Source organism: Dromiciops gliroides, chromosome 1, assembly GCF_019393635.1.
Source record: "Dromiciops gliroides isolate mDroGli1 chromosome 1, mDroGli1.pri, whole genome shotgun sequence".
NCBI lineage: Eukaryota > Metazoa > Chordata > Mammalia > Microbiotheria > Microbiotheriidae > Dromiciops > Dromiciops gliroides.
The window spans coordinates 521,659,364-521,684,645 of NC_057861.1; the positions used below are offsets into that span (position 1 = coordinate 521,659,364).

The following is a 25,282-nucleotide window of genomic DNA, read 5'->3' on the forward strand; positions in this document are numbered from 1 at the left end:
GAGTGAGAATCAAAAAGAAAAAAAGTTGGGGTTCCTGTGGATTAAGTTAGACTCTGGGAGGGTGAATTTATTCTGGATGTCCTTATGGTTGGAGTCTGCCAGGTTTGGGAGCTTTCTGATAGACCCAGACAACAGGGCTTTGGGTTTGGGTATGTCTCCCTTGACCCTAAATTCTCTTTATCAAACTTATATTTGGAGAACTTGCTTTAAAGGGTTTTTTGTGCATTTAGGGGAAGGACAAGAAAGAAAGCAGAAGGATGTTTAGTTTAACATTTCACTGTTACTATTCTAATAAAATTTTATTGGGACTTCAACATCTGTCTGTTTGTAAGAGAGAAGTTAAATCTTGTATAGGACAAAGTAGCAAACCAGAACATACATTTCCCCAAATACTGGGGCGGGGGCAATGTGAGGACTAGATCCAGATAAATGTGACAATCCTTAAAATGGACCTTCATGCTGAGGATGTCTCTGACCCAAAGGTTGTAATTATTTTATTAATTAATTTATTCTTTTGGTGAGACAATTGGGGTTAAGTGACTTGCCCAGGGTCACACAGCTAGTAAGTGTCAAGTATCTGAGGCCAGATTTGAACTCAGGTCCTCCTGAATCCAGGGCTGGTGCTCTATCCACTGTGCCACCTAGCTGCTCCATAATTATATTTTTTAATACGGGTGCCTGAGGTTATGACTATATGTCACATTACCCAAATAATTGAAGAAAAACCTGGAGGCAAGTGTATTTGCCAGAAAAATGTATTTTGTTTCAATGATTTAAGAACTAGACATTTGAAAGATATTTTAAGTGAGCATTCTGATTTCTAAAACTGGAGATAGGAACAAAAGAATGTTTTCCTGGACTTTGCCTGACCGGTTTACCAGAAATTCTGGATTATAGATAAGACAGAACTCTGCAATGGAAGAGGGAGGAGGGAGAGAAGAGTGAAGAATGAAGAGTGGGTACTTCCTTTTGCTAATTACATATATACCTTACTAGACAACACAGGTCTGGTGTTTCTTTACCTTCTGTCTCCTGAAGTAGACAGAGGTATTGACATAGGTTTAGAATGACATGAGCTTGGAATCAATTAGAGGGGGCTTCTCCTGTGAGAAGCAGACTCCAAGATGACCAGCTAGCATCACTTTTCCTAGTGTCAAATAAAATACTATTTAAATTCTAATTGGACTGTGAATTGTAACGATTGGAATGACACCACCTTGCTGGAGAGTTATTGTAGGAAAGCTCTACCATGAGGAGAAGTCGTCTGAGGGCAAGCCTTGCAGCTTTCTTTGGCATCAGGAAGTGACATTTACTCAGGGGTACTGTCAATCAAGGCTACCAGCCAATTAGCTTGGAGATGTGTGCTTGCGAGTGGATGGAATATTACCAGTTTCACAGGAGGCTTGTGGGATGAAGGAGGTGTGGCTCACTCTCTTTCGTGAGGACTCTCGTGGAGAGTGGAGCTAAAATGCGCTCTCCCTTTGATAGATAGATGAATCTAGGCCTTTCCCTCTCTCTTCACCAAATTCTTATTCTCCTTAATAAATGCTTAAAAGTCTAAACTCTTGCTAAAGCTTCTAATTTATTGGTGACCACTCATTAGATATTTTAGACAGACTAGCTCGAATTTTAGCCCCTTACAGAATAAGAGTATAATTCTTTATTGAGGAATACCTAAGGATCACCACCTCTCACCTGTGACAGTATGATGCCAGTTTCTTATTCTGGCCAGCATAAATACTTAGTGACAGTTGGAGTGCCCAGACTATACTAAAATCTCCTTTAGATGAACATAACGGTTTTTTGAGGCTTACTATGAGAATATCTGCCAATAAGAGAAAAATAAAGAAGAGAAATACCCCTTTTGCTGGGTTTGGGATGAGATTTGATACAGTGGGAGTGGGATTGTCATTAATTTATGATTTAAAGAATATTTCTACCTTCTAAGGATCCAGTTTTCTGCCCATTGGTTTCATTTTTCCATAATGACTCTAATGAAAAAATACTTCTGCCAAATCAGTATCTGTGGGCTATAGGATGTCTCATGTTCTTGGCCTATCTGAGGGGCAGCTAGGTGGCACAGTGGATAGAGCACCGGCCCTGGAGTCAGGAGTACTTGAGTTCAAATCTGGCCTTAGACACTTAACACTTACTAGCTGTGTGACCCTGGGCAAGTCACTTAACTCCAATTGCCTCACTAAAAACAAACAAACAAACAAACAAAAAACTATCTGAGAACTGGGAATATGACTTCATTGACTTGGGGGTGGAGTCCCTTCACCTCTGTAAGGAATACTTTAAGGATAAGCTCTACCAGTCCCTGAAACTGCCACTCAAGAAACTCCATCAACTGCTCTCTGATCACCAGAGGGAACCCCAAAGCTATGGCCCAGACAGCCTCGATCAAGTTGGAGAACAAGTTAAAAAGGGAGCCTCTGACTGAGGCTGAATGACTCTCAACATAACTTGTTGCTGTACTCACTTCGGGGCAAGTCAGAGGTTCATTTAGTTTCCACTGAGCAGGGAGGAGGAGGAGGACTTCCCCATTGCATATTCAGTGGTGATTGAAAACTTTGAGAGGCTTCTGAGAGCTGTTCATGCCCCACAGAGCATCTACTGCATCCACATGGATAAGAAGCCTTCAAGGAGGCAGGCAGAGCCTAATATTGGTTCATGTTTCCCAAATGTCTTACTGGTCCAAGTGGTATAGGTATCCTGGGCCAGAGTAGAAGCTGATCTGAACTGCATGGAGGAGTTGCTCCAGACTTTTGTGCCCTGGAAATACCTTTTGAATACCTGTGGTACTGATTTTCCCATAAAGACCAAAGCTGAGATGGATTTCTTTAAGCAGAACAGGAAAGTTTGTAATCTAGATTGTCTGGTCAGGTCTGCTAAGTTATTTTGATGAGTAGCTGGGATGCTGCTCAATGCCTGTTGAATTTACTTTTTCCTGTGGAGACGACAGGGTACATATATGTTTTGTGAAATCACACAGAGAAATAATTTGTTTTTTTCCTCATAAGTTTTAGATGATATTAAAGATGTATTGAGTTAAAATCCTACTTCAGACACTTATTAGCTGTCTTATTAGGCAAATTATTTAACCTTGTCTGTCTCAGTTTCCTCTTCTGAAATAGGAGAAAACAACAGCTCCTACCTCACAGGGTTGTTGTGGGGATGAAATGGGATATCATATGTAAATCACTTTATAAATTTTAAAGTATAATTTACATATTAGCTATTATTGTTACTATTGGTAATGGCCAGGCCTTTGGAGGATAATAGTAATGTTGTAACATGTAAACTATATGTTCTCCTTTGTTTACAGATATATCTGTCCTCTTTCCTCTAGTGCCAATTTTTCTAAAAAGTTGTGTATACTTTTTTCTTTTTATTGAATGACACATTCACATTTATTCATACATAATTGTGAGGGTATTTTAATTTTCACTTTGAAATGATTTTCCATTGGTAGTGGCTTTTAGTAGCTTTAAGTTTCTGTATTTTCCCATTCATACACAACCCTAACCCCTAACCCTTCTCCCCACCCCCCACCAATTCCTCCCCCTACCCTAGTCTTCTGTCAAGTGATTAGTTATGCAATGAATTTTCCCTATCAAAAGGAATTATTTTGTAATATATATCATTGCATTAGCTCCCCTCTCCTCTCCCTGATGAGATTAATTCACACCTAGATCAATGGACTTTGCTCTGATATCATCCTTGGACTTCATTATAATATAGCCCAACTTCAAGTTATGTCAATCAAGCAGATTTAAATCATGCTAGCCAATTAGATTTGTTTGATGTATAACAACCTCATCAAAAAGGGATAAAAAACCTGGACAGGTAGCCATATTGTCTCTCTCAACTCTCTGGGACCACATGATCTCTGTCTCTTACTCTCTCCCTTGGTTTCCTTGGGACCACATGCTGTCTGTCTGGATAACCATATGTGGTCCCTTAGGGGCTTTTCTCCTGCTCATGCTAACTGGCTTTCTCTGCCTTTACTACCAAACAGCCTGGGACCATGAGAAGCTGGGGACATATGTGGTCAATCCCTTACTGGTATAATATTGATAAATTAATATAAGCTTATCCAAAATTTGTATCTATAGTAATTATTTTCAGCATCACAATACACCCCTGGAAGGAATACTTCAAGAATGATTATACCAAGTTCTGGAGCCCTGGGCCATCCACACCTCTCTTTTTGACCAAGGTTCCTGTTTGATGCTGCCTGAGTACAGAGTGCTACAAAGATGTGAAAATTTTGTGTGAAATAAGCTAAAATTACTGGTCATTTGCATTTTAATAGTTCTCAGTTTAAAAATAGGAGAAAGCACCAAGATGTTTCTTGTGGTCATTTTTGGTGAATAGGACCTACAAATTTTTAAATGAGCCTGAACCAAGAAAATATTGTAAAATAGAAATGTCCATTTTCATACAGATGGCTTCCAAATCTGTATACCCAGCCCTAATTTCTCTCCTGAATTTCAGTTACTAACCAATTGCCTGCTTGGACATATAAACTTAGATGTGTATCTGCATGTCAAATTTAATCTCTTCAAGAACCAGAACTCATTTTTGTCATTCTCCATCCCCAAGCTAACTTCCTCCTCCAAACTTCCCTATTTCGGTTGAGAGCACCACCCTTCACCCATTTCCCAGGTTCACAATTTCAGTCATTTTTGACTCTTGGTTCACCCTTACTGTCCATATTCAATCCATTGAAAAATCTTGTACAGTCTACCTCCAAAACCTCCCTTCTGTCTATTCATATAGCCCCCATCCTAGTTTAGATGATCATCACATCTTGCTAGACTCTGTAACAACCTCCTAATTGGTCTCCCTGCTCTTCTCTCCTCTCCAATCTATTTTCCATATAACTATCAAAATAACTTTCTGGCCATTTTACTCCTCTGCCCCACAAAACTTCAGAGGCTTTCTACTGCTTCCAAGATAAAATGAAAATTTCTGAGCCCATACCTTTAAGACTCCTCAATTTGTTCCAACCTACCTTTCCATACTTATTGCTTCTTACTTCTTATATACTCAGCATTCCAGCTAAATTGAACTAAAAATTCTATTTTTTACCTTTGTGTATTTGCCACCCCATATTCCTGAAATAGACTTTGTTCTCATATCTGTACTCCAAGAATCCCTACCTTCAGCATTGGGGCCAGATGCCCCACCTTCCCTTTTCTCTAAACACATCACACACACAGAGACACAGACACAGCATACCCCAGTTGCTAGTGTTTGTTTCATTAATGTGTATGTATGTATGTATGTATGTATGTATGTATGTATGTATGTTTCATTTCCTCCAATATGTGATGTTTAAAATCTATATTGTGTGATCACCTTAAATTAGAAGCTTCAGCACCAGTCTTTGGGCATTAAACATTTATTAAAGCATACAGGTTTTAACATGGAGTTCAGAAAGTTAAGAAAAGGTCCATCTAGCCTAGAGTTCTAGCCTGGTTGGGTTCTTCCTCAAGTCCTCCTCCAGGAGCCTGCTTTAATTAGGAACTCTCCAGCAAGCTGATTGTGGAAGCTTTTTATAGGTCTGGAACAGAGGCAGTCCTTACACACTACTTCAAGCTGATTGGTTGGCATCATCCAAATCCATTGATTTTGAAGGTGTTCTCAAGTTGAGTTCACAGTCTAGCTTCTGAGAACAATACCTTCTTAAGGGTTAGACAGGTGTGATTACAATCCAGTTAACTTGAAGTAGGCTAGTCAGCAATCAATCACTTTCACTTGATTCAATCAGTCTAGATTAATATCCAGGTGGGTCTTTGAGTATCTGTGAAATCCCATTATTTCATCACAAATAGAATGCAAATGCCTCAAGGGCAGAGATCATCTCCTTTTTTTTTTTTTTAAACATATAAGGTATTTTATTTTTTCTGTTACATGTAAAGATAGTTCTCAACTTTTGTTTATACAAGCTTTACAATTTCAGGTTTTTCTCCCCCCCTCCCCTCCCCCTCCCTCCCCTAGACAGCAGGTAATCTGATATAGGTTATATCTATATATCTATATACATATACATATAGATATATATATACACACACATACATATACACATAATAACATTAATCCTATTTCTGCATTAATCCTGTTACAAGAGAAAAAATCAGAGCAGTGATGCAAAACCTCAAAATAGAACAAAAAACAACAGCACCCCAAACAAAAGAAATAGTATGGTTCAATCAGCATCTATACTGATCATCTCCTTTTTATCATTGTATCTCAGTAGCTAGCACAGTGCCTTACCTTATATATCTAATCAATCAATCAATACTTATTAAGCACCTACTATGTGCCAAGAAATATAAATATAGGAGCACTAGCATTGGTGTCAAGAATGTGACATGAATCCTAATTCTCCTTACTTTTCCCTTGAACTTGTGTAAATCACACCCTTTCTATACTTCATTTTCATCCATAAAATAAGGAGATTTAAAATCCTTTCCAACTCTTAAGTTTTAGAAAATCTTCTAGAGTTTATATGCTGACATAATTCAGCTTAGCATTTATTCACACAATTCAAACTATCAGAGCAGCAGTACTTCCTTTGAAAGTAGTATTCTTTCCCTCCCTCCTCTCTCTCTCTCTCTTACACACACACACACACACACACACACATACACACACACTCAGATTTAGTTTTACTTGTATTCAGTAATAACACAAAATTTAAAAGCTATACGCTCCCCAACTGGACAGTATATGTTAAGGTGAGAAATAGTTATCTTTGGATGCCCTTGTGTACTTATTTGTGTTCTCTTGAGCAAAAGGCAGGGCGGCGGGTCAGAATGAAAAACATCTCCTGGCTACATGTGGCACCACATAGACACAAACTACTGTATCCATGGAGAGAGAAATAACTTAGGTTTAATAGTCCTACACTATTATTTTATATTCCATTTTGGGTTGTATATCTATTCTCAATTTCTTTGGGGTTTTTTTGGGGGGGGCAGTTTTTAGACTGGTTGATATCTTGTGTATGGGTTGGATTATTTGGCTGCTGGAGTCTCTTCAGCTTCTCAAATTCTGCGATTCTTTGTGGGGTGGGAAAAGCTGACCTCTGTGCTCAGGGCCTCCTGACATATATTCTTTCCCTCCATTTCTTGGAATATCACATGCTAAATTTAGGTTGGATTCTCTTGGAAACTTTAGGGAACACACACCTCTTAGATGGAGTTATTTTTGTCCTCAGATGCAGGCAAATTGCTATGTATTAACACTAAATTATTTTGTTGCCAAGTTTTAGAAAACATTCAATCAATTAAGTAGGTAAACAAGCAAGCAGGTCTGAATTGTCCAGGGCTAACCCTATGCTACATTGGGAATGCAAATGAAGTAGAAAACATAGCCTCTGGACTCCAAGAATTTAAAATCTAGTTGGGGAAATCAAGCATGATTTATAGATACATGAAATAATTAAATAAAAAGCCTAGAAAAGAAAGGTAAGATTTCTGGAAGTTGTATGATTGAGCTGGGCATTAAAGGATAGGATTTGGCAACATTATACAATAGAAAGAGCGATGGATATGAAATAAAAGACTAGAGTTTAAATCTTGGCTCTGAAACTTAAATCACCCTGGGTCCCTGTTCCCTCATCTGTAAAATGACATTGGTTGGAGGGGGGGGTGGGGGAGGAGGATAGATTAGCTGACCTTTAAGGAACTTTTAACTCTAAATCTATGGGTAGGTAACACAGTAGCTAGAACAGTGGAGTTAGTCAGGAAGACCTGAGTTCAAATTCTGCCTGAGACATGAATTCTGAGATACTGGGAAAGTCATTTATCCTTTTCCACATGAATTTCTCTGCATTATTTTAAATTTAGGAACTCCAAAATAGTCAGACTGCTTCTTTCAGTCATTAGTCCTTTCTTTGCTAGTGATAGTCACTACTAAAGAACAGTTTTTTTTTATTATTTATCCCCTCCTCTCATGGCCATTCAAAAGAACCATGCTTCACAGGTACCAAGGCCTTCTAATGTAAACCAGAAGAAATTAAGGGTTGCATCAATTAATATTCAGACTCCTTGGATATCATGAAGAAAACACTTTTTAAACCTTAAGGTGCTATATAAATATGAGTTTTTGTTATTCAGATACCAAAATCTACCCACACACTTCTAACAGAAACACCCACCAAACAGAATTGAGATCAAAAATTCAACCTTTCAGCTTTAACCTTCCTTATCATTAGCAGGACAGGTACAGACCACTTAGCCTGGCAGCATCACAGGGTGGGGTGAGTGCTGCATCTGGAATCTGAGCACCTGATTTAAAATCTTGGCCCCGTCCCTAATTCTGTAACTAGAGATAAGTACATCCATCTCTCAGGTCATGAGTTTCTTTATCTGTAAATTTATGGGTTTGGACTAGAAGATTGCCATGGTCCCTTCTAGCTCTCTCTGGTTCTATATTGGCATATAAACATCTGGGAATGAGCCAGCCACACTCTCAGAGGCTTGACATCAAGACAAAAGGGCAGATTTCTCTCTTTTCCCCCACTGTTTGGTGTTGATAGTATTTGTCCAGTTGTCTAAACTGAAAAGAGAATATCGCTAAGAATTTCAGATATATTTCTGAATTTATTTCTTTATATCGTCAATGGAAGAAGTGTGGAATAGCAGGAAGAACAGTGAACTTTGGAGTCTGAAAGGTTTGAATCCTAGTTCTGTGAAGCTCTGTGACTCTGGATCATCAATTATTACCCTCTGTGCACTGGAAAGATCTTGGTGTTTCAATGGATAGAGTGCTGGACTTGGAGTCAGGATGTCTCAAGTTCAAATGCTGATTACTAACTATCTTGGAGAAGTCATTTAAACCCTGTGCCTCAATTTCCTCATTTGAAAAATGGAGATATTAATAGCATCTACCTCACAAGGTTGTTGTGAGGACTAAATGAGAACATACACAAAGTGCTCTATCAACCTTAAAAAGCTCTATTAATGATAGCTACTTATTATTATTACTGTAGTTGTAGTTGCTATTACCTATTTTGGAGGTTGCTGTGAAGTTCAGATGAGCTAATGTATGTGTTTTATAACCATAAAGCTTTATCCAAAAATACAAATTGTGGTAGGCTGGGGGGCGGAGCCAAGATGGAGGAGGAAAGGCAGTGACTTCTCAGAGCTCTCCCCCCAAACTCCTCCAAATTCCTTCAAAAATACAAATTGTTCTTTCCTTTCTGGAGGTGGGTAGCATTTTTCATCATGGGTCCTTTGGAATTTAACACTGATCTTAACTAGAGCTTTTGGTGGGGCAGGTCACTGGGGAGTGTTTCAAACTGTATCCTATTTGTTAACCATGTGGGCCTGGTAAGCCCAGAAATGTTTGGGGGCAACACCTGTAAGAAGACTAGGAAGCCAGTATTTTCAATCCAGTTTCAATTCTGTAATATTACTTATTTTATTTTGTTTATTTGTTTAGAATTTTATTTTTCTGAATTACATGTAAAAACAAATTTTTACATCAATTTTTAAAAAGCTTTGTGTTTCAACTTCTCTTCCTGTATCCTTCCCCAAGAATTCAAACAATTCAATATAAGTTATACATGAGTAGTCATGCAAAACATCTCCACATTAGCCAGGTTGTGAAAGAAAACAGACAAAAACAAAACTTCAAATTAAGGAACTATCAAAAAAATTATGCTTCAATCTGTTTTCAGACACTATCAGTTCTTTCTCTCTAGATGGATTGCAATTTTCATAAGTTTTTCTGAGTTATCTTGGATTATTGCATTGCTGAAAATAACCAAGTCATTCCCATCAGATCATCTTACACTATTGCTATTATTTTGTATGCAGTACATTTCACTCTTCATCAGTTCATGTAGGACTTTCCAGGTTTTTCTGATAGCATCCTGCTCATCATTTTTTTTTGTTTCTGATAAAGTAACTAATAAAAAAAATTATGCTTCAAACTGTATTCAAATACCATCAGTTCTCTCTCTGTAGATGGAATGCATTTTTCATAAGATCTTTGGAATTGTCTTGGATCATTGCATTGCTGAAAATAACCAAATACTGCATATTTTAAATCATGCCAGGAAATATCAGACTATGACAGTCACCCCTCACCCCACCATCCTCCCACCCAACACCTCTACCCAGTCAGAAGAAGCAAAAAAACTTGGGTTTGGCAGGTACTGGAATGCAGTGAACATATTTGGCATTTGCTGTTGATTTACTGCACAAAGCACAGTGAATATCGTTTTAGTTCAGTAAACTTGGATCAAATGGCAAACCTTTCATTAACGAAAACAATCTGAGTTGATCTAAAGTCTCTGGGGACATCTGGAACTATTGTTCTCTGTGGTAGGTCAGCTCTTCAATACTTTCCAGTTTTAGGGAAGGGACTTTTGCTTCCAACATTGGGAGGGAGGGAGGAATTCTCATATTTAATGATTTGCTTTCCATGGAAAGAAGGTATTCAATATTATCATTCAGAGAATATGCTAGAGACCTATACTTTAACCAGGCAAGAGATCTACAGATAGAAATACTTTAATGACTTAGTAGTCGGTGAATTACTGAGTCAGTGAGTCAACAAGCACTTATTAAGCACTTAATATGTGCCAAGCACTGGGGATACAAAGAAAAGAGAAGGACATTCCCTGTCCTCAAGGAGCATACGTTGGAATGAGAGGGACAACATGTAGATAATTGGATATATACAGGATATATTCAGAGTAGATGGGAGGGAATCTGAGACGGGAAGGCACTAACATCTAGGGAGTGGGAGGAACGGGAAGAATCTTCTGCATGAGGTAGGACTTGAGCTGATGTGAAAAAAATCAGAGAAATAAAGAGGTGGAGGTGAAGAGGAAGAGTGTTCCAAGCATGGAGGTCAGCAATGAAAAGTCATGGAGATGGAAGATAGAGCTTAATGCCTGAAGGGTTACAAGAAGGCCAGTATAGCTGGATCAAAGATTTTGTGAAGGATAGTCAAGTACAAGAAGATTAGAAAAGACTTAGTGGTCAAAGGCTTTGAGGGCAGTGAGGTGGTACAGTGAATAGGGTGCAGGGCCTGGAGTCAGGAAGATTCATCTTTGTGAATTCAAACCTGGCCTCAGATACTTCCTAGCTGTGTGACCCTGAGTAAATAACTGAGTCTTGTTTGCCTTAGTTTCCTCATCTGTCAAATGAGCTGGAGAAGGAAATGACAAACCACTCCACTAACTCTTTCAAGAAAACCCTAAACAGAGTCACAGAAAGTCAGACATAACTGAATGACCAAACAACAAGAACATGAAGAATTGTAAATTCCAGAGATATTGATTTTCAAGGTGAGAGGGAGTCACTGGAGCTCTTTGTGTGTGTATGTTGGAAGGGAGGGTGACATGGTTGGATTTACCTTTTTTTAAAAAAATCACCTTGACAGATGAGTGGAGGATGGATTGGAACTAGAAGACATATGGTAGAAAGTAGTTAGAAAGCTATTGCAAAAGTTCAAGTGAGAAGGGATGAGAGTTTGGATTAGGTTGTGCAATGTGAATGGAGAGTAGGGGGTGTACAGGAGATATTTTCAAGAAGAAACAAGATTGGCAATATATTGGCTACATAGAGCAGCAATTCTCAATTTTTTGGGTCTCAAGAACCCTTTATACTCTTGAAAATTATTGAGGGTCATAGCTATTAATACCACATTAGGAATGAAAACATCTTAGTATCTCTGTGTGTGTGTGTGTGTGTGTGTGTGTGTGTGTGTGAGAGAGAGAGAGAGAGAGAGAGAGAGAGAGAGAGAGAGAGAGAGAGAGAGAGAGAGAGAGGGGCAATTGGGGGTTAAGTGACTTGCCCCAGGATCACACAGCTAGTAAGTGTGTAAAGTGTCTGAGGCCAGATTTGAACTCAGGTCCTCCTGAATCCAGGGCCGGTGCTCTATCCACTGTGCCACCTAGCTGCCCCCATCTTAGTATTTTTATGAAAATATTTTTTATTTCATGGAACACATAAAATGTCTCAGGAACCCCCAAACCACACTTTGAGAACCACCAGCATGGAGTGAAAGTGAGGTGTCTGAGGCACATAAAAGTTAAGTGAATGACTTTCCCAAGTTTGCAGAGGTGGTATCAGATAAGTTTGGAACCTAGGTAAGGCAGGGGAGTCTGATGACAATCTTTAGATATGTACTCAACTTTGGAAGAGGGAAGTTTCCCAGGCTCAAGTATGCAAAACTGATGACATATACCAATTGTTGCCTTCCTAGGTTTTCCTAAGTCTGTCTGGGAAAGGAGGGACAAGTCATTTCATAATATTCCCTCCACTAATCACTTGCCTGGATCTCCCCATGAAGGTACCTCCCCTCTTCCTTCCTACCTTTTCCAGCTATACTCTGGTTCCCTAACTCCTGGGAGGTCTCCAGCATCCTATGGATGCTGATAACTTATTCCTTAAATAACTCATTCCTTAAAGATTAACAAACTCCCACTTCCAGATTCTGAATTCAACTGTTATTATTCAAACCTCATTCTCTATGCCCACTGCCCTCCCTTATTCCTATCCACTTCAATGCAACCTTCCTTTCTGCCATGTCCCATTCTAATGCTACCCACCCCTTCCACTGAGTTCTTTGGAATGCCTCTTCCAGTTCCCACTCCTTCCACCTAGGATTCCCTGAGACCTGGAACTCTCCCAATGACACAATTTCCCTGGTCATCCCATTTTAACTTTCACTCATACTCCAACTTCCTGGTCAAGATGGGGGAGTTAGAATACTCTTGTTTCCCATTAGCTACTTCCAGATTCCCCTTCTACCCCATGATCACTCGATAACCTCCCCTCCTCTGAGGTTCACTCAATCCATACCAACCTATCAGAATTCTGGCAGCTCTTGTCTGCCAACCTCTAGGTCACTCTCCTTTCCTCTTTCCTGGTTCTCCTCCTCCTGATCACTCCTCAGTCTCCTTTGCTAGATCTTCACCAAGTCACATTCACTAATTATGAGTGTCCCACAGTGCTCTGTCCTGGGTCCTCTTTTCTTCTCCCTCAGTACTATTTCCATTAGTGATCTCATCAGCTTCCTTGGATTCAACTATCTCAATGCTGCTGATTCTCAGATCTATTTATCCAGCCCTAAGCTCTCCCCTGGCTTCCAGCATCTCATCTCCAACTGTCTATTGGCATCTCAGAGTAAATGTTTTCTCCACCATTAGACTTGAGAGCAGAAACCATTTTTTGCCTTTTTTGGTCTACTCATCATTTAACACAGTACCTGGCACATGGTAGATGATTAACAAATACCAGTTTGACTAATGTGCTTGTTGAGGTTGTAAGGACTAAAATTCTAGCTAGTCTGTCTAAAATATCTAATGAGTGGTAGCCAATAAATTATAAGTTTTAGTAAGAGTTAGACTTTTGGGGCAGCTAGATGGCGCAGTGGTTAAAGCACCGGCCCTGGATTCAGGAGTACCTGAGTTCGGGTCTGGCCTCAGACACTTGACACTTACTAGCTGTGTGACCCTGGGCAAGTCACTTAACCCCCATTGCCTAAAAAAAAAAAAAAAAAAAGAGTTAGACTTTTAAGCATTTATTAAGGAGAATAAGAATTTGGTAAAGAGAGAGAGAAAGGCCTACATTCATCTATCTATTAAAGGGAGAGCGCATTTATTTCTAGCTTCCTTCTCCACCGGAGTCCTCAGGAAACAGCGAGAGTCAGAGTGCCAGGCTCCACCTTCTTCCTCCCACAAGCAAACGTCACTTCCTGATGCCAAAGAAAAGATGCATGGTCTTTCCCTCAGAGACCTTCACCTCATGGCAGAGCTTTTCTACAGTAAGTCTCCAGCAGGTGGCGTCATTCTAATCGTTACAAGGTGTATATTAGAGATAAGTAGGGTAAAAAATATCTACCCATTAAGGCCTTATCTGTAGTCTTTTATAAATTATTATTGTCTCTCCTATCAGTTGAGGTGATTATTTTCTGGTTCAAGTGTTTTCAAGTGGAGGAAGCCTCTGCAACACTTACCAAAGGAGATTCAACAGAATGATTTCTTAAGTGGAGCAAAAAGATAAATAGTAGGAATGTGTACTACCCAAGCATTCTGTGGCCAAGGAATCTAAACTCTAAGATGTGACACTGCATACATAAGTAACTGGGAAGTAAAAAACTTTGCTTGGACACCAGATAGGACCAAGACCCATCTCCCCTGGCATATTATCAGCATTTATTTATATAATATCATAATCCATGTACATAACAGGGAGAATATTATATTACAGATCCCAAGTGTATAGATACCCATAATATTCATTATCCTATCATCCACAAGGTGCTGAATGTTATGATAAACACATTCTCAACTGTACCTAGTCCTTGAAAGTAGATGGGGTGATGAGTCTACTGAGAGTTGATTATAATATGGTAGGACATACCAACATGCTTCTGTAAAATGGCGATCAAGGAAGATTTAAAATTAGTTATCTTCTGAAATATTTGCTTTTTAGAAACTTTGAGTCCACAGGCAAATGTTTCTGAAGGAACCCTGTTACTTCTTCTTCTTGTTGTTGTTGTTGTTTTTTGCAGGGCAGTGAGGGTTAAGTGACTTGCCCAGGGTCACATAGCTAGTAAGTATCAAGTGTCTGAGGGGCAGATTTTGAACTCAGGTGCTCCTGAATCCAGGACTGGTGCTTTTCTCCACTGTGCCACCTAGCTGCCCCCAGGAACCCTGTTACTTTAAAAAGAAATAGATCTTGGGTAAAGAAGTGACTTATGGAAAGAAATTGATACTTAGGTGGTTACCCTTATAAGGACAGAAAAAGGAGATACCTGGCAAGAATTCTACCTCATTTCCATACTTGTGGCTTCCCTTTCATTGCCTTTATCCTTTCCTCCTTCAGATTAGAGTTCTATACAGAATTAGCCCTTAACACTTAAATCACTGATTTGAAACAAAATCTCTCCAGCCCCAGAAGATTTACCTAGAATGGGTAATAATTGTAACTGATGTTGTATGGTACTTTAAGGCTTGCAAGAAACAAATGAGGTAGAGAACCTCATTTGAACCTTGAAACAATTTTGTGAGGTAAATTCCTTCATTCCTTTCCAGGCTACACTCTTGACTCTCTGACTTTCTCAACCATTCCATAGAAACCTCCTCACCCTGGGACTACTTCTCATACTGGAAGTATCCTCCACCCCTTCAGTTTCTTCCTCTGATTGGCTGATTCCTCTCAAAAACCTCTATTTTAAGGAGAATGCCCAGGCCAACCACATCTTTATTCCTTTCCAGGCTGCATTCCCCAATTCTGGACTTTATCATGCCCTACATAGCTCCCCTCCCACCCCATTTTCTTCTACTATTGGAAGGTAAGCTCCCTGGGAAAGGGGCTGCCTTTCTTTTTGCTTATATGGATATTCATACCACTTAGCACAGTTAAGCACTTAATAAATGCTTATTGACTTAACTTTATCCCTTTTTGCAGATGAAGAAAAACTGAGGCTTATAAAGGTTAAGTGTACTTGCCCATGGTCACACAACTAGTCAGTTTCAAAAGCAGGACTTTCCCCACTTGTCTTCTTACTTCAAGTACAATACCCTTTTCCTTAGAGTACATTTATATTTATTGTAAATATGCATTATGAATTCCTCAGAGATCTCACATTCAAAGTTACCAGACATTCCAATTTGTTCAATCTTGGGTTTTTAGGAACTGTACTGAGTAAGCAAGATTCTTAGAAAATGTATTTGGCAGGCAAGGTTCCCCTTGGCACTACTTGGCATTGGTAGGATGAATGAATGAATGAAAAAAAAATATTAGGTACTTACTATGTGCTAGTCATTGTGCTAAGTAAAATATAATAAAAATTGTCAGTACAAAAAGTAAAACTATCCTGTCTTCCAAGAACTTACCTCTAATAGGGGAAGACAACACACGTAGGGGAGTGGTGTCCAGAGAGATGTAGCCAATGATGAAGTGAATGAGTGCTGTGTGAAATACTAAATCTAAAGAACACAGGTGATATAGTAAACTCCAGTTCCCTAGTTTGTCTATAAGTTTATTTATATCTAGGAGTTAGGAGTCCTTTCTTGGAACATAATGTAGATTTGGAAAGTTATTCTCTTATCTCTCAGACTGCCAGCTACTTTGGCTGGGAACCTTTAAGGAGAATAGCATTTTATAGACTGGGATTCTCCCCATGCCCCTGGCTGCCACCATAGTTTCTAGATCAGCCTGTGTGGAAAGGACAGGACATACTCCTCTCATCTATTCCCATCCCATTTAACTTACTAGCCCCCATTCCCTGGTCTTTCCACTTTCCTGAATTTGCTGATCTTTCTGGAACATAGTAAATTTATCCAATCAAATAAGCAAATTTACTTTAGTGCTAAGACTAAGACATTTGGATTATTTCATGGTTCCATGTTACTTCCAGGTCTTACTATCCTGTAGGGGCTGCTTGCTTTTAGTCACACTTCCACTAGAGCTAATAAAAAAATTGTAGCTGAATCTACAATATTACATTTAGTTACAACACGAACACATTAAAACCTTCATTGCCTCTCTATCTCTCTGGGTACCCCAGACTTTGGGTTCATAGGAAGATAATGCAGGATTTTCAGAAATCTTTCTTTTGTAATTTAATGTGCATGTTCATTATAAGCAAAAACAAAATAAACCTATGCACAGAAGGCATGCTTGGCTTAACTGGCTTTGTGGAACTTGATGTGCCACCTATAAACCTGGGTGCAACTGTTTGGAAAGTTGGAAAATATGGTTCAATTATTTGTTTGATTTTCCAAGGAGACACACCTATCAGTTCATGTCTAATGCTAATGTCTTTATATAATGAAAGGTAATGTCAGTGACCCCGAGGTCTATCTCAATCCCGGGTTAAAATAAAACCTATATCATCAATAGACAGATATTGCAACTGTTTCTCTCTTCAGAGCACAAGTTTACTGATGCCAAGGGAAATTCCCAGGTGTTTATTTGACTATCAATACATATATATGGCCCTATTCACCTTTGGTAGAGCTGACTTTGGACAAAATGTTACCTGAACTAGCTTGGTCTTAACCTCTTTCCATTCTGCACTCTCTAACCTAAGGTGTTACCCTCAGTCTTATTTTGTGCCTTCTACCTAAAGTGTTACCTTTTGACCCTATGAGATGTTCACCTCAATCCTATTCTAGATTCTCATAGATTAGTCTTCTATTGTCTTGGGACTTTCCACCAGACTTCCAAGATAAATCAAAGATCTTAGAATCATAGACTTTAGCAATGAAAAAAACCTCCCGGGTAATCAAGTTCAAACTGTGCCTGAAAAGGAATCTTCTCTCCATCATCTCTGAGAAGTGGTCATTCAGTCTCTTCTTTTTTTTTTTTTTTAGTTTTTTTTTTTTTTTTAGTGAGGCAATTGGGGTTAAGTGACTTGCCAGGGTCACACAGCTAGTAAGTGTCCAAATGTCCTGAGGCCAGATCTGAACCCAGGTACTCCTGACTCCAGGGCCGGTGCTCTATCCACTGTGCCACCTAGCTGCCCCACATTCAGTCTCTTCTTAAAAGATATCCCAGTGTGGGAAGCCACTACTTCCCTAGGTACTTTGGGACAGCTTGTATCTTTAGGAAGTCTTTTCTTGCATCAAGCCTAATCTGGTTCTCAACAACTTTCACCCAATACATCCAGTTTTCCTCTCTGAAGCATACAGAACAAATTTAGTCTTTCTTCCACATTACAATCTTTCTAATGTTTGAAGACACCCTTCCTGGACCCCTAAATCTTCTTCAGGCCTATTATGATTGATTCTTTTAACCAAACCTCATAAGTCATGGTGATCTCTATTGCTCCCTCACCATCCTGGGTCACACTTTTCTAGGCATGCTTATAAATGTCTGTGTCCTTTCCAAAATATGATATTAAGCACTGAACACAAAATTCCAGATGTGGTCTGGTCAGGGCAGAGTAGAGTGGGATTATTACTTCCTTTATTCAGAGTACTACATTCCTCTTTAAAAAGCATAGAATTACATTAGCATTTTGATTGCCATGCCACATTGCTGACTCATACTGAGTTTTCTGCTCATTAAAACACCCATACCTATCTACAAGAACCATTTTCTAGCCATTCTTCCTCTACCTTGTGCTTTTGAAGTAAATATTTTTAACCCAAATGGGAATGTTCTATTTTTCTGATTGCTTTTCCCAGTTTGTGTCCCACTTATTGTATCCTCAGTGTTTTGCACAATGAGGCAATAGTAAAAATTTGAGTCAGTCAATAAGCATTTATTTAAGTGACTACTATGGAACAGACATTGTGCTAAGCAGTAGGGATACAAAAAGATGCACAGGACAATCCCTGACCTCAAGGAGCTCAAAATCTAATGGGAGAGACAACATGCAAACAAGTATGTATAAACTAGTTATGTAAAGGAAAAATAAGAACTCATTAAAAGAGGGTAAGAATTAGAATTGTGTGGTTGGGAAAAGCTTCCTGTTGATGATGGGCTTTTAGTTGGGACTAGAAAGAAACCAGTAGTTGGAGCAGAAGAGAGAGGGCGTTTTAGGCATGGGGATAGTAAGAGAAAATGCCTAGAGTGGAGAGATGGAGTGGTGTTTTTTTTTTTTTAATAGAACAGAAAGAGAACAGAAAGGAGACCAATATCACTATACTGAAGAGTACATGGCAAGGTGTAAAGTATAAGAAGGCTGGAATGGTAGGAGGTATGACTTCATTATGAAGGACTTTGAATATCAAGTAGAAGATTTTGTATTTGATCCTGGAGGCAACCAAAGGAGTTTATTGAGAGGTCTGGGAGAGGGAAGGGTGGAGAAGTGGGATGGGGATAGAGGTGGTGACATGATCAGACCTGTGCTTTAGGAAAATCACTTTTAGCAGCTGAATGAAGGTTGGATTGGAGTGGGGAGAGACTTGAGGCAGATTGATCCATCAACCGGTGATTGCAGTAGTCCAAAAGGATATTATAAACACAGTTCACTGACTTTCTTTCTTTCTTTCTTTCTTTCTTTCTTTCTTTCTTTCTTTCTTTCTTTCTTTCTTTCTTTCTTTTTCTTTCTTTCTTTCTTTTTTTTTGGCGAGGCAATTGGGTTTAAGTAACTCACCCAGGGTCACACAGCTAGTAAGTGTCAAGTGTCTGGGGTCAAATTTGAACTCAGGTCCTCCTGAATCCAGGGCCGTTGCTTTATCTATTACGCCACCTAACTGCCCCTGTTCACTGACTTTCAGCAAATCTTCATGCTGTACTTGATCTATTTTGGTCCAGGGACAGTGCTTGGCACATAGCAAGCAAATGCCTAATAAACACTTATTAATGATGTCCAAGGGCTACAAAACTGTGCATACCCTTTGACCCAGCAATACCACCACTAGGTCCTGTATCCCAAAGAGATGAAAGAAAAAGGAAAAGGACCTGTATCTGTACAAAAATACTTATAACAACTCTTTTTGTGGTAGCAAAGAATTGAAAATCGAGGTGATTCTCATCAATTGGGTAATGTCTGAACAAATTATCACATATGATTGTGATGGAGTACTATTGTGCTGTGAAAAGTGATGAGGGGGCTGATTTCAGAAAAACATGGCAAGAACTATGTGAACTGATGCAAAGTAAAGTGAGAAGAACTGGGAGATCATTATGCACAGTAACAGTAATATAATGATTAATTGTGAAAGAGTTGGCTACTCTGATCAATAAAATGATTCAAGACAATTCTAAAGGACTGACAAAAAATGCTATCCACCTTCAGAGAGAGAACTAATGAACTCTGGGTACAAATTGAAGTATAATTTTCTCACTTTGTTTTTCTTACTTTTTTTTGGAAATATGGCTAACATGAAAATATATCTTGCACCATTTCACATGCACAATTGATATCATATTGCTTGCCATCTCAGTGAGTGGTGTTGGGGTAGGAGGGAACTAAAAAAAAGAATGTTTAAAAAATAATTAATTTTAAAAATTCTTCTTGAACAGAATTTATAAATTTAATTGAAGAGCCACTATCACCGATACTTAAAAATCTGTGGAGAATGGGGGGCAGCTAGGTGGTGCAGTGGATAAAGCACTGGCTCTGGATTCAGGAAGGCCTGAGTTCAAATCTGGCCTCAGACACTTAACACTTACTAGCTGTGTGACTCTGGGCAAGTCACTTAACCTCAATTGCCCCCCCCCCAAATGAAACTTGCTAATCTAATCCTAAAGAATGAGTGTGCTAAAGAACAAATCATAGAAACAATAATAATTTCATTAAAGAGAATGACTACAATGAGACAACATACCAAAATTATGGGATTCAGCCAAGAAGTACTTAGGGGAAAATTTATATCTTTTAATGCTCACATAAATAATCAAATATTCAACCAACAGATTGAATATGAATGCTTGGGATAATGGTGGTACCATTAAAAGAAAAATGAAATTCAGGAAACAGTACAATTCTTTTTGTTTTGTTGTTTTTCTTTTTTCTTTTTCTTTTTCTTTTCTTTTCTGAGGCAGTTGGGGTTAAATGACTTGCCCAGGGTCTCACAGCTAGTGTCAAGTGTCTGAGCTAGATTTGGACTCAGGTCCTCCTGAATCCAGAGCCAGTGCTCTATCCCCTATACCACTTAGCTGCCCCAATAGTACAATTCTAAGGGAGACTATAACTTCTGTCACTGACAACCCAGAGAGAATAATGAAGAGCTCAGAAAGTGTTTCAAAAGACACCAACTTTATGACCTAAATGATCAATTTATCTTCATATAAAGCTTGTAATATGCTTAAACCTCATGCACCTTTCAGTATGGCCCACCACACAAGAATTCCAAGAGCCAATACTATGTAAAGGAATGCAGAGAATATAGGGAAAGAAACATTGGAATAGAAGACCCCAAAGGAATGTTATTATACCACATAGCTCCTCTTTTCTCCCTTTTGAAACAAACCATTGTATAGATTTAGGAGAAAAGTGGAATGCCAAATATTATCATCAAATACTATCCCTGAGGTTTTGGCTCTTCCTAGTTTAAATTTTGCCTACAGGCAGTCTCAGAGTGGGTAAACAGCTTCAGTCCTCATTAACTTCATCAGAATCATTCCAGCATTCCAACTTCCAACTCACGCAATTACTTTTCCTTTTTATCTTTATGATCTATAATACAATTTGCCTCATTGTCAGATGGCCAACAAGACTGGCCCTAGGAGTATCATTTGATTTGTACCATGATAATTTCTAGATTTAAAACATCTGCTTTTATTAAAACACAATTTTGATTGATTAGAGTCACAGGGATTGCATGATTAGAAAGATTGTGTCTGATGGAGACTAATTTTCTGAAGGGTTCTAGGGTGTAACTTTTTCTCTATTTCCTTTCAAAGTACACAAAAGCTAAGTCCATTTCTTCTATTTTCTTACCCTTCATAGAAAACATTAAACTTTATTCACTTTTCAGTGGTTTTCTCACTTTAAAGCAAGCTTTTCTCTCTCTGGGAGCATTTGAGATTCACCTTTCATTTGGGAGTCCTATTGTAGGATCAGATAACAGGACCTATTTGGTGTTTTCAGGTCCATTGTTTAAAAGTATTATGCAACAGAAGGGTCCTAAAAATCCAAATTGTGGGATTATTTAGACTCAGGAATTTTACTCTAATTTCTCTTGTACCCTTTACCTAAGTTCTTCTTATCTTCACACCACTGAATTTTACTGAATCTCTTCTGAACAGATTTCATTTCATGATCAATAAAACAGGTCTAAAAAATTAACAAAATTTACTGCCACCATAAGACTCATCAAAATACTCATAATGGGGGGCAGCTAGATGGCGCAGTGGATAGAGCACTGGCCCTGGATTCAGGAGTACCTGAGTTCAAATCCGGCCTCATACACTTGACACTTACTAGCTGTGTGACCGTGGGCAAGTCACTTAACCCCCATTGCCTAAAAAAAACCCAAAAAAACCCAACAACAACAAAATACTCATAATGCATTTAAATCATAATTTAAAAATTTTCAGTACAGTAATTACTATTTAATAAAAACAAATTCGGTCTTTAGTTTTTGTATTTGTATTTTAGCTCTGCAATTTACAACATGGTGAGTGTTGGAAATATATAAAGGAAAAAGGGATTTTTCTTCTCTGAAGACTTTTGAAAGTTTTACTTTTTGCAGTCTTTTTCTATTGGTTTATCAAGCCAAAAAAAGAAGCATAGGTTGAATTATCAAGACATGGAATAAAACAGATACTTAAAAACATCTGCTGTCATGGATTAATGGAAAGCACAAATAAGACAGACCCTTACCACCACCAAACACCCCTTACTTTCATGCTGTAAATTTCTATTTGACCATAGTATAAAAAGAATAGGGTGGAGTAGCAAAAGATGAGAGTAGAGTTAAACATATTAATAGATTACATATCACGTATATTATACATATAATCACAACGATTCATATAATTGTATTATAGAATAGATTAATAGAAGAGAAAATAGAATACTTAAATAATGCTATCTTTAAAAAGGATTTGAACAAGACAAATGAACTCCATAAGGAAAAATCACCAAGACCAGATGGATTCAGAAGTGAATTCTAACAAACATTTTTTAAAAATCATAATCATTTTCATTTGTAGTTTTTGGTTTCAATTTTTAAGTGAGGCAATTGGGGTTAAGTGACTTGCCCAGGGTTACACAGCTAGTAAGTGTTAAGTGTCTGAGGCCGGATTTGAACTCAGGTTCTCCTGACTCCAGGGCTAGTGCTCTATCCACTGTGCCACCTAGCTGCCCCTCAGTTTCAATTTTTATCCCTCTTTCCTTCTCTCCCCTTCCCCCCCCCGCCAAGTTGGAAAACAACCAGATATGGGTTATACATGTATGATTATGTAAAACATTACCATATTTGTCATTTTGTACAAGAAAACTTGATTAAAAGAAAAAAAATGAAAGAAATTGAAAATAGCGTGCTTCAGGCTGTTCCACCAATATCAGTACTTTCTTTGGGCGTGGATAGTATGATTTATCATTAGTTCTTTGGGATTGTCCTGGATCATTGTATTATTGAGAATAGTCAAGTCATTCATAGTTCATCATCAAACAATATTGCTGTCTCTATGTACAATGTTCTCTTGGTTCTGCTCATTTCACTATACATCATTTCATACATGTTTTTCCAGGCCTTTCTGAAGTCATCCTGCTTGTCATTTCGTATAGCACAATAATATTCCATCACTATCATATACCACAGTTTGTTTAGCCATTCCCCAATTGATGGACATTCCTTTGATTTCCAATTCTTAGCCACCATAAAAAGAGCTGCTATAAATATTTTTGTACAAATATATCTTTTTCTTTTTTTGGTCTACCCAACATTTAAAGAACAATTAATTATAATACTATATAAACTGTTTGTAAATGAGGCAAAAAAGGAGTCCTGCCAAATTCCATTTATGACACAAATATGGTACTGCTACCTAAAGCAGAATGAGCAAAAAAGAGAGAAAGAAACCTATAGACCAGTTTCTTGAATGAATATTGATGCAAACATTTAAAATAAAATAATAGCAAGGAGATTATAGCAATGTATCAGAAAGATCATGCACTATGACCAGATGGCTTTTATACCAGGAATGCTGGGTTGGTTCTATTTTAGAAGACTATAGGCATAATTGACCATATGAATAACAAAAACAATAAAAATCATATGATTATCCCAATAGAAACAGAAAAGGCTTTTGACAAAATACAATACAGATTCCTGTTTCAAAAAAATAATTGAAAGCATAGGAATAAATGGAACTTTCCTTAAAATGATAGTAGCATCTATCTAAAGCCATCATCAAGCATTATCTGTAATTGGGATAAGCTAAAAGCTTTCCCAGCACAATAAGGGATGAAGCAAGGATGCCCATTATCACCACCATTATACAATATTGTACTAGAAATGCTAGGTATAATAATAAGAGAAGAAAAATACATTGAAAGAGTTAGAAAAGGCAACGAGGAAGCAAAACTATCACTCTTTCCACATGATTTGAAGGTATATTTACAAAAGAATAAACTAAACAAGGTAGTTGAAATAATTACCAACTTTAGCAAAGTTGTAGGTTATAAAATAAATCAACATAAATCACCAGCACTTCTATATATTAGCAATAAAGTCCAACAACCAAAGATGGAAAGAGAAATTCCGTTGAAAATAGCTGTACACAATGTAAAAAACTTGGGAGTCTGCCTGCCATGACAAATTCAGGAACTATATGAACACAATTATAAAACACTATTCAGAAAAATAAACTCAGATCTAAACAACTGAAAAAATATTAATTGCTCATGGGTAGGCTGAGCCAATATAATAAAAATAACTCTACCTAAAATTACTGAAAAAACTAATTTACTTATTCAGTGCCATACCAATCAAACCACCAAAAAGTATTATATAGAGCTAGGAAAACTGGTAACAAAATTCATCTGGAAGAACAACAATCAAGAATATCAAGGAAATTTATAAAAAAGAATATGAAGGAAGGTGACCTAGCAGTGACAGATCTCCAACAGTTTTACAAAGTGGTAGTCATCAAAACAATCTGGTACTGACTATGAAATAGAATGAGGGATCAGTGGAATTGATTAGGTACCCAATACATAGGAATACAGACATATAATAATCTAGTGTTTTAGAAATGCAAAGATCCAATCTTATGGCACAAAAACTCCCACTTTGACAAAAATTGGTGGGAAAACTGAAAAGTGATTGGGCAGAAACTATATATAGATCAACATCTCACTCTGTATACCAAGATAAACTCAAAATGGGTACATGATTGGGGCAGCTAGGTGGCACAGTGGATAGAGCACCGGCCCTGGAATCAGGAGTACCTGAGTTCAAATCCGGCCTCAGACACTTAACACTTAACACTTACTAGCTGTGTGAGCCTGGGCAAGTCACTTAAGCCCAATTGCCTCACTAAAAAAACAAAAAAAACCCCACAAAAAACCCAAAATGGGTACATGATTTAGCCACAAAGGGTGATACCATAAGCAAATTAGGAAAACATGGAATAGTTTGCCTGTCAAATCTATGGATAAAGGAATAATTTATGAATAAAGACTGGGGACGTAAAGTGGATAACTCTGATTATATTAAATCAAAAGTTTTTTTTCCCCAAACAAAAGCAATGAAGCCAAGATTAGAAGGAAAGCAGGAAACTGGGGGAATTTTTTCACAATAAGTTTCTCTGATAAAGGCTACATTTCTGAAATATATAGAGCATTGAATCAAAATTACAGGAATACGGGGGCAGCTAGGTGGTGCAGTGGA

General features: G+C 38.1%; 1 pseudogene; it reads left to right on the plus strand.

The window, feature by feature from the left end:
* Positions 1–1,740: 1,740 nt before the first annotated feature.
* Positions 1,741–25,282, plus strand: part of LOC122751142 — a 53,271-nt pseudogene continuing 29,729 nt past the window's right edge.